The 12,011-nt window shown below is 29.2% G+C and overlaps 1 protein-coding gene and 1 long non-coding RNA gene across 3 annotated transcripts in view; one reads left to right on the forward strand and one right to left on the reverse strand.

The window, feature by feature from the left end:
* Su(Tpl) (Suppressor of Triplolethal) overlaps positions 1 to 12,011 on the reverse strand; it is a 113,618-nt gene that overhangs the window by 20,476 nt on the left and 81,131 nt on the right. The gene's annotated exons all lie outside the window — the stretch shown is intronic.
* LOC147657774 (uncharacterized) lies at positions 1,591 to 5,634 on the forward strand. Its single transcript, XR_015291806.1, has 3 exons — positions 1,591 to 1,811; positions 3,288 to 3,515; positions 4,387 to 5,634. It is a non-coding gene; the product is annotated as an uncharacterized LOC147657774 (long non-coding RNA).

Raw genomic sequence — 12,011 nt, forward strand, 5'->3', positions numbered from 1 at the left:
CGATGATTTTAACAGCGTTTAACATTAGATTTTGGTCGATCGAAAACAAAGTTTTTAGAAATTAAAGTTGCATTGTCGAGTAATGTTGAAAAGACTTTTCATCGTTCAGAAATAACACATTTATTTATTTTTGATCGAATAATCTTCAATTATAATTGATTACGTAAACATTGAAAAACCAATTAACTGAGATGTCGAAACATAAATTGGATGATAGACAAATGTAATCAATTTATAGATATATATATAATAGACATACGAGTATTTATGGAACAATAGATACTTAACTTATGACATCTCTTACACGTGCGATATAAACTGTAATATTTAAACACAATATTTTTACAGTGGTATTATAATATAATCCAGTACTACCAAAATTCTTTATAACTTACGAACGAGAGTTACAATATAATTTTTCAACCAGACTTAGACGTCATGAATTAGTATTCCGCAGCTGGTAAGGACCTAGACCCAGTATCGACCGTGGAATTGCCTAATACATCGTTGTGTGGCAATGTAAATAATGTACAGAATTAGGTTAGAAAGTGGTTAAAGCTATTCGAGAAGAAGGTAAATAAAAAAATATTATAGATAATATGAGAAAGGATATTATATAAAAAAAAAAACTAACTACATGACGAGTGTATCGTCATTTTTCTTCCATTTCTTTTATCTTATGATGGAATAACCACGATTGTGTAATTCTTGGAGATTGGTCATCGATAATCTCGTCGAATCGATCGTAAATGCAATATACTATGTTTTAATAACTTTTAATCATATTCAATTGTGCGAAGGATCGAATAACGAAAAGCCATTATCAAAAGATTAAGTAAAAAATTTCTAAATTTCTACTAATTTCTATATATATAAATTTCTATATTTTTATTTTTTTTTTCTTTGTTTTTGTCTATTTTATAATTTCTTTCTCTTTAATTTATTGTTTAGTAACTTTACATTATTATATTAAATATATGTATATATATTTGTATTATATTAAATATATGTATATATATTTGTTAAAAAAATTGTGTAATATTTCATTTTTATTTGTGATTTCTCTAAGATATTTTTAATTAATATTATGAGCGAAGATAAATCGAAAGAGAATTATCGCGTATTCAATGTTTCGAAAATTTGCCTATGTTTTAGGTTATGTTTTAAGTTTTTAGGTTAATGCTTGACGAAATTTATTCGAAAGAATTTATACCTTTAATAGATTCTCTAATCAAATATTTGCTCGAGTTAAGTCTACACTATCTCATTTGTTTCTTTTTTTCAAGTGAAAATAAAAATTGTTTACATTTGTTAATCAACTTCGCTAGTAGTATCACAATAAGATATCAAAAGTTTATATATAATTTAAATATTACGTGATGATTGCAAATTAAATTTAAATCTAACACTCAACAATCACTTTAAATTTGAATAATATATCTTTCCACATTTAACACGTTTCTAAGATTCTAAATTCTTTCGAGATCACGATATACACGTTTCATACGTGGGAACTGGACGAAAATGGAACGATTCGTAATGCGCATGCGCGTGGCAATCGAAGTCGCTCTCGATAATCGCGCGAGACGCGATAGTAGTAACGATGGTTCGTTGATCGCATGCAGAATGAAGTTGATTTGGGTATGCGGCACAATTTAGACGAACTATGGACAGGGACACATTCGACGTGCATGCACTTCAACACGTGATTCGTGCGCACGTAGTCATGCTTGATATACATCTGAATGTTAATTGACCAGTCGTGTGGAATAGCTCAGTTTCTTTATTCGGATGCGGCATTTGAGATTTTGGTGAGATTTGATGATAAATTTGCTGAGATTTAAAAAAATAACATTCAATCATCAAATTTGATAATATTATCTTAAAACAATAAAATATTTTTGATATATAAGTATTTTCTCAAAGATATTTTTAATACTTATATGTATTAATTTTAGATTTTTGATTTGGTATTTAGGTTAGGTTAGGCATTTATAAAACGAAAGTCATTAATACAATAATTTATATTTGTCATATGTGTTTAATCTGTATAATCTCTATATTTTTTCTTTTTTTAGTGTATTTATTCATTAGATTAATTAATAAAAATTTTGGAAATAACAAACATTTCCTTTTTAGAAATTCAGATAATATATGACAAAATTTAACATACAAATTAAGAAAATTATTCTCATAAATTATATTATAAAATAAAATACACGAATAAAAAAAAATAAAACAAATTTTATTAAAAAATTAAATACTAATAAAAAATCAATACAACAATATACTTTTGAAAAGGAAATTGATGTCAAAGTATCTGAATAATTAACATTCTACATGGTTGACAATTGATTTTAATAGCCATTAAATTAGTTATTTACACGGATACATATGATATTATATTTTAATGTGTCGATATGTCGGCAAACAATTGTCAGAACGATGACTATTGTCGATACTACTTTGTGAATGACCTTTCATATCGTAAATAGTATTGTGAATTTAATTGAGATTATTCAAAAAGACTGAAGAAGACTCATTTCTTTCCATCTAAGTAATCTTCTTAGATAATACTTTTATACATTGTTTCGACATTTATTACTTTAGCATTCTAAAGTTAGAACATCGTAAAGTTTATCGTAAACATGAATACTTCATATAATTCCAAATGCAATAAAAACATACATTTCTATTTTTATAGTTGTTCTTTATAATGACGAGATAATAAACAAATAAATTTAAAATAAAATACACGATATAGAAAGGACAAAACGGAACATACGAAAAAAAAAAAAAAAAAAAGAACGCATTATTAGGAGGAAAGAATAGACCAGCCATTAGATTTCTTTATTACGAAACTCCTTCAACTACCAAACGATTCAACTAAATCCACCACTCGGAATTTACTGCTGCCATCATTTCACACGGATATTGCCACGCAATCGTCTACTTCAAACAAACCATTTACCAGTCTATTCATCCAAGGGATCAGTATCCATCCCTCCATAGTGTTTTTTTATCTGCAATAACGGCACCCTCTTGAAACCATACTATTATATTTATATACCTTCTCCCCTTATGCTTATCCGTGAATCAAGTGTGTATGATCTTGTCTACTTGTTGCAATCATAGAATTTGCAGAATCAATATAGCTACTGTCAATACTTAAGATCAATTATTCCAAATTTTAAGCTAACAATTATAATTATCTTAATATGTAAAAGTCTATTTTATACTTGTACTATTTCTTAACCTGTGCTTTTTTTTTTTTTTTTTTTTTACAGAGAATATCCAAATTCTGCGAGAGTGGGATAAATATTTTATCGCGTCCTTGAGCACAAAATATTCGAGTTATAGCTTCTCTAAAGATCTATCATGTGCTTTTCCCCACTGATGATCAAGCCGGCCCACTTTCCGCCGAATCCCGACGCGCGTAAACCAAAATTCTCGGTCACATAACAGATACGTAACAAGGAAGGAATTCGTATGAAAGGAGGACGCGGGGGCAAAAGGTAGTGAAGCATGACATATGCAAAATTTCGAATTGGACAATTGTAACTTGCGTTCTTTCTCTCATTCCCTCCCTCCCCTCTCTCTCTCTCTCTCTCTCTCTCTCTCTCATTCTGTATTCTCATGACGCGTGTGATTCACCTCGCTGCACGACAGAAACAGAAGAGCAGAAGGCTCTATAAATAATGTGTTTTCTGAGTCATCTTGTTCAAACGATGCACGATCGGCTGCTGTTGAATGGCCTTTAAAATCGTCGTTCACGGCTTTTCCACGTGTGGTTTTCTAATTACTTTATATATATGTATATATATATATGTATATACACACACAAAATGATAAATATTAAGTATGAGGTTATCACAGTAATTTCAAAAATTCAACAAGTATATTTCTTGAAGTTAATAAAGATATATTTAATGATGCATGACAAAAATAAAAAAAAATATATATATTTATTGAAAAGAAAACATAAAAAAAAAAAGATGCAAATCTCTATAATTATTTATAATGCTATATCCTTGAAACACTTTAAAACAGAAACTAGATTTTTCAATTTTTTAATTCTAATATAAAAAAATTCTATACATAAATATCTTTTATGATATTCTTAATTACATGATTACTCTAAAAAAGCTTAAAGATAATTTGAAATTGTTCAAAAAAATAAACAAGCTTAAAACCAATATATTTCGATAATTACAATACTGATTTATTCGAACGTCCTATTCGAATTATTATTTTTGCTTTTGTATTCCAAACAAGTGTTAAACTAATTGAAATTGAAATTAACGATTGCCAATTTCAATGAATTATTCGCATACAAGTTGAGTCAAACGTTCACGATGATCGTTACATATAACCTGTTTCTTCCAGTGCAAGGGGTTACGACACGAAATGCAATTAGGCCGATGAAGAACTATCGGGATTACGTCATCGGGGAAACGATTTCAGTCTAAGAACAAGTCATTTTGCACAGCCGCCTAATTCGGCTTCGAGAAAACGCGATTTCATGACAGAGCTTGTCGATGCGATTAGTGTGTCAGTAGGTTGCCAATTCCAATCGTGAGACAGCCAAATTTGGCGCTGTTTCGAGGACAAGGGTTCCGCGTGTTCACATCACGGCACTGCGCTTCGATCTTGTATTCATTTTTAAACGATATCTCTATCGATAAAATAAAAATTTTAATAAAATAAATTAATCTAAAAGAAATATTAGAAATTTCTTAAGATTTGTCATTAATTTTTGTAATTTTTTATTTTTTAAAATATTCTATCAATAGAAATATTCTTATCTTTTATAATGAAATTAAAGACAAACTTAATTTATTCTGATTTTGATTAATTTATGAATAATTATTTAATCTACTTGTGTTAATATTCTGTCGATTAAAAAATTAATTAATGAACATGAATTAATAAGAAATTCTCAAAATATAAAGTTAATTATTGAATAAATTATAGAATGATTATTTGAAAAATTTCAATTTGATAAAATTATTAAAATGTAATATTTAATCTTAAACATTTTATGTTTTCAATTTATTATTTCCTCTAGAAACTATGTCGTTTATTGATTAATGTATCAATTAACAGACAATATTGGCAATCGGAAATCGTATAAGGTTATCGTACGATATCGTTCAATGCAAATTACTTATTAGCAATGTTATATTTTACAGTAATGTGTTAATAGTTTAAAAATCTTTAGACTTTTAATCAAAATCTAATTAACGATTGTAGAATGTTGAAAATTATATTTAATAAGTTGCATGTAGTATAACTAATAGATACTATAAAATATAAGTGCAATAAATGCATTCTCTATATAATTTTGTATTATTATAAGATACTTTCTTTCCAGTAACACATTTTCTTTCCAATTAACAACAATGAAATCTGAATTTAAAAAAAAAAAATTTTTTATCTAACAAATATATGTTTCTTAACATTATAAATATTTAACGTCATGAAAGATTTTTATAGTCTGTAATAATAATGAAATAATATACGGAAATCTTATATCTTTCTTAGTTTAAAATAAAATTAAACACAATAGGATATATAAAAAATAATTGAAAAATAACTAGAAATACTTGAAAAAAATTGATCAACCAAAAATCATATCTTTTTATCTTTTTCATTCTTCACTCGTATAAAATTTAAATTTTCGTTTTAACATTTTTCTTTTTTTCCCCGTTCTATTTTTCACACTCTGGTTCATAAATTTCAAAATATGAATACTAATACCATTTACAATATGTATAAAGTAATAATGATGCAACACTAATAATAATCGATTGATAAGTATAATGAATAATACATGATAATAGTGGATAACGGTCATCGACCAATTCTCATAATGATAAAATGTCATCGTTAATTACCAGCTCTATATCGATTTCACGTACAACGCCAAATGTTGCAATTTAGTGGCGCATCATAGGCTCGTTTCCTTTATTTTATTACGCGATAAATCGAGTAAAACCGTCGATAGAAATATATAATGGAATAATCCAGAGGGTGAAAATTATTGGTGGCAATGCTTTTGCGAACGAGACGCATACGATGATATAAATTAAGTAAATTAACAAGCGAAATTCGAGTGGTAACGAGGAAGAAGAGGCTGAAAGCACAACGGCGTGGGAAATAATAAGAAAAAAGATATTATCGATGACCCGACGAAGGGTTAAAAGGATTCAACGCGTCAGTCTGCCGGGGCTCTTTGCAATTCAATTCGTGTCGGCTCCGGTGTACGCCTTTTATATTTCGTCGTCGACCACATGATTGTGACGTAGTCCATGAGACCTCCTTCCCATGGATCTCAAGAAAGAGGTCACGTCCGGGGATAAACCCTTTAGAATTTTATACGCGAATATTTTAACAGAATTCATTTTTGATTCAACATTCGTGAACATGTGTTATACATATATGTCACAAATGTTCGATCGATAAATTATGATTAAAATAAATTGCGTGGATATATCAGAAGAATATTTTGATATATGATATCAACGTATTTAAATAATTTTTCAAATAATATGGCTTTTTTCTTGACATTTGAATTGTTAACAAGTTTTTTTGACATATGCAAAATAATATAAAATATGTTTTTTCTTGTATCGATTATATTTGTTTTAAATATAAATTCATTGCTAATATCCGCAATAACGTATTCAATTCTTTTCGAAAATATCACGTTCTCAATCATATAATAATATCGATTCGAGTTAACTAAAATCTTTTGTTTGTAATAGCAATGGAATTTTCAAGAATTGAGACTCGAGTTATTGAATGTGCCACTGGTAATTGCATTGACGTCATTCGAATACAATAATGAAAACGCATTTGATGAATAAGAAAAAAGTTCTATACAACAGCATTTTAAAGATTGCGAGAATATCACGTTTTATCTGCATGCGAATGTATTATGCGAAATGAAATTTGTAAATATAGGTTATGTATAATGTATTCGACATGACAGAATTATTTCTATATTACGATTTATTTAGATATTGTATTTGCATTTTTAAATTATCCATTATAAGAAAATTAAAAATCATATACATTTAAATTTAGCAAATGTACATGAACAAATAGCAGCTTATATGTATTAAAAAAATACGACATAGCTAAACATACTTTTGCGTAGAACAAATGAGGTTAATTTTTTGATTCTTCGTCTTTCAATATAATTTCTTTTTAATTTCGATATCGACGAATTAAGACTATCTTGTTATTTTAATTGCATTCATTTCGATGTAATATTCACTTAAAACACCATTTTTCTTTGTAATATTCACTTAAAACACAACTTTTCTTTGTAATATATATTCTTTGTAATAACAATTTATTTTTATTTCAAATAATCTTTTTTAATATTTCTTTATAATATTTAAAGAAAATTTATACTCGTCAATCACAAAACACATAAATATTTATAAATAAAAAATTGAATGAAAGTTAACCACAAAATCAAGAATATTGTAAATTTCCTAATTATTAATCTTAATATTCATACATGCAATATTATTTTATATGTTATATAAAATATATAATTATTATTTATGATGAATTAAAAGTGAAAAAGAATAAAAAAAAACTATTTATGGCAAAAACAATTTAGAATTTAGAATTTAAGGTTAAGATATCATTCATAAATCTAATAAAAATAAAAAATTGGATTTAAATTTTATATAACGAAACTTAATTAATAATAATCTCATACTCAAATATAACTATATATATCTGTATCAAAAAATTATACGATCGTAATACGATATCGAAACACTGACGAGCGATTGAATTCAACCCTAACCTCCAACCAACAAGTTATTCGATTCCATCAATTATCATTATATGCCATTGTCAGAAAAGCAATCAAGCTTTGAATTAGATATAATTGGTTTCTCTTTTACGTTGTTATACACCAAAACACAAGTAAAAATAGAAAACAATTTAAACAGCCAAATGATATATACGTTTATGATTCGAAACATTTGATGAAAACGATCGCCTCGAGTTCTGAGCCATCGTTATTATTGTCTTCTTCTATCCTACTAGTAAAGAGAGTATGCGTGAACGAGAGAGTGAACAAAACGACGAAGGAAACAAGATAGTGAGATAAAAAGAGAAAGAACTAACCGCACGTTCAATGGCTTTTGAAGTAGATATAGATGTATTGGTGCCAATCTGCGCATGTATGTTGAATTTATATAGATATACGTCCTTCGTATCTTGTGCCTGTCACTGTTTGCCAAGCCGAGCGTAATGTTGACAAGGAAGAAGGGGAAAGGGAGAGAATGAAGGGAGAAAACGAGACAGGAAAAAGGACAGGACACAAGTTTTATGTACCTGAGTTCCACTTGGTTACAAAAGAGCATTTTCTGTCGTTTAATACGAAATAGTATTAAAGTTATTTAATAAGAAACACATAATTTTTTTCTTTTGGATTTTGTCGCAAAACAACTTTGCTATATTAATGAACAGATGGTACAGTTTCACACGTTCTACCATATGAAATAAACGATATTAACTTTCTTTCAAACGAATGCAACTCTAAAGCCTCGACAAAGAAATGAGATAAAATTACATTCGCAATAACTACATGAAATCCATTTATAAATTTTAACAAAAAAACGAACAGACAGCTTTGAATACATTCTGACTATGATATGCATACTTATTTTACAATTTTTTACAGCCACTATTTACGTCACAAACTATATATAATTGATCGTTTTGTTCAATAATACACCACATTTTAAATAGATAACATAAATATTGTTTTTAATGCTCTCAGCATATTTAAATCGAAAAATAAATTTTATTTCATATTTAATCTTATAAATTATATCAGTATTTATGAAAATGTATTTTAAAAGATGTTAAAAAATTTATCGTAAATCAGTGAATTACAAACAGATGGCGTTGAATGTCTGTTTTGTCATATTTTTATTTCCGAACTTTAAATTTCATTCTAAATTTTATCCATGATAAAAAATTATTTTACGACAAAAAAATATACGATTAAAATTCTGAAATAAAAAAAAAAAAAAAAAAGAAAGAAAGAAATTCGATTAAAATTAATATTTCATGTAATTTTAATTTGACTGAACATTAAATTAACATTAAATTTAATGTTTTTAAGCGTACCTTCTCGATAATAATTATCTTTGTGTATATTAATTATCTTCTATCACGAGTTTACACGTGATAAAATGATTAATTACTGATTATCAATAATAATTATTAACACAATTCCATAGATATCTGATTAGAAAAATTTACAAAAATTATATTTAATTTCAGGTATCACACTATCTATTATACTGATCCTGAACATTTTGTAAAACGAGCCGTGATATATTGTGATATACATGTACATATAAATGGGCGTGAATGCATGTGCATATCGAATAATCGTCATTTAAAAAAGGAGATAGAGAGAAAAAGATAGATAAGAAAACAAGATAAACATACACAGATAGAGGTACTACGATGCCAAGGTAAAGAAAGTGAATTTCCGTTTTCTCAGCGTTCTCTAGATGGCTTGGCGAGCCGGAAGTAATTACGATCGGATTTCTCGTAGATTCTCTCTTTTGCTAGACAAACTAAAGACCTTCGTGGTCACACTGAAATGTATATTGGTTCATGTAAACATCTATCACGTATAATGATTGCCGGGAAATTGTTCCTCGATACGTGCCTCTGTACGTTGTCTGCATCCCATCTGTCTATAATCAAACAACCTTTCCTTTCTGGTAAAATAAAGACACGATCGCGAGAAAGGCAGAGCATGGACGGAACGTTGACCAATAATGGCCAATATTCTTATAAGTGAGTGTTATTCGACAAGATTTCATGATAATTCTCGACCATAAATATTATGATAGAAATTTCATATTTTAATTAATGTGATCACGTTTCGATTTTCAATATAGATGATTCCATTTACAAACATTTACAAAAAAAATTTCTTTGTCGAAAGTGAACACGTGACAGAAATGCGAAAGCCAGATAGTAAAAAATAAAAAAAAATGTTTTCTTAACAAAACGAGATAAAAAAGATGAAGAAACAAGATTAAAAATTGAGAGTAAAAAAAGAACGAGAAAACTATAATTTTCTTAAAGATTTCAAAGAATTTATCCATACTTCGAAAGAAGCCATAAATACAATATGGGTTCAGTCGAGAGTTTCTCTTCGATTTCATTGCACCGGTGCACTAGTGCGCGGCCGCTGCGACTCGCAACAACTCATGCGCGACAAAATATTATGTTTGTGCATTCGCGTATGCACACATTTATTCATCGAAAGAAGGAACACACACAGAGGCAAAAAGAGAAGTCCTATCTCTCTTTCTTTCTCTCTTGTCCCCTACCCGATCTCTCTACTTCGCCAGTCTACGTTCTTATTATTATCTACGGCGCAACACCAACGTCCACGATTGCGCAACGTCTTTTATTAGCAGACTCCCAGCTAGGACGGTCGCGAAATCAACTGATCGTTTCTTCGTTTGCACGTTAGAGCGATCCATAAATGCAGATCTAATGCGTTCATTAAATTTAATCATCTCACGACATCTCATGATGGGGTTTAGATCGCAATTAATTGTGGCACTTTGTATCTGACATTAGAAAATTTCTAGAAAGACAAAATTTCGTGTCTTTTTGTTTTGTTTCCCTATATATTTAAGTTGCTGTATATAATTTTGATATTGAGATTTATAGTTTTTAATATTCAATAATATTCAATTAATCTTTGAGGTAATGATTTCAAGATCTTATATACACGTGTAACGAACGATTTACAAGATGTAATAAGACTTTTAAGAACTTTGTAATTGAATGATGATAATCAGTAGTTACTATACACGTAGCAATTGAAAACTAATACCGGAAATCCCTTATGAAAGAGTCAGTAGGTCAGTATATTTTCTGTCCCGTATCTGCTATCTGACAATCAGTTGGAGAATGTAGGAATTTTTTCTTGTACGGGTTCACCTTGAACGCCGGACAAAAAGAAGTTGAAATCCTCGGGAGGCAGTGCTCGGAGAGGGCCTTGGAACCGATGCACAGACTCTGACACATGCGTCACGTCTTTCTCTCTATCTCTCTTTTTCAGTGTAGGACGTTCACATATTTTACCAGACGCAACAAATACATGCGCATAAAATGAGATCTTTATCGTGGTTATCGTGGTAAATCTCTTTCCATTTTGAAAATATGTACCCCACTCGATTGCTAATCGAATCGTTTTTTTATAGATAATCTAATCAATTCTTGATATAATTATAAAATCTCAGAATTCACATATCATATATATTTATATGAATTTGTTATTATTATATATATGTATCGTATTTGTGTATTCATATGTATATTTATATTCACATGTATTCGTATATATATATTAAATTATATTTCCATGATCTGTAGGCATGCGCATCTACGATATACACGTCTAGAACTTCTTGCTATAGGAACAACGTTTCGCGCATGCGTGTTGTTGAGCGTTTCTCATGTGAGCATTTCTCTCTGACGATCAAGCAGTTGGTAATCGGGCTACGTCACTTTTCTATCCGTCATCAAAATCATTGACCTACCTCAAATAATTTTCACATAAGCCTTTTTCCATAATTCGCTGTTTATGTATGTATATATTCTCTTTTCACTTTTTTCTCAATAGTATCGTAAGCAGTATAATAGGAAATAATTTCTTCGAGGATTCTCTTTCTCTATTTCGAGATAATCTTATACGTAATCCTTAGTCAGTATCAAAGGAACGAGCCATAGCACGAACCTCGGAGCCAGTTCGCAAGTGGCTGATTCCACCAGCAATCGGTCGTCTTTATATACCCACAAGACGGTGTCACGTGACACTCCACTACTTGGTAATTCTTGGAGCGCATTGAATAGTGTGCAACAGTGCACGCATATGTATACGTTGCACTACTACCACTACAAAAAATCATCGCGTAGCTAACGGCGCTGCTACAACA

The sequence above is a fragment of the Apis florea genome, unplaced genomic scaffold (genome assembly GCF_048593485.1).
Source record: "Apis florea isolate Af1SG1 unplaced genomic scaffold, ASM4859348v1 contig_2839_pilon, whole genome shotgun sequence".
NCBI classification, from domain to species: domain Eukaryota; kingdom Metazoa; phylum Arthropoda; class Insecta; order Hymenoptera; family Apidae; genus Apis; species Apis florea.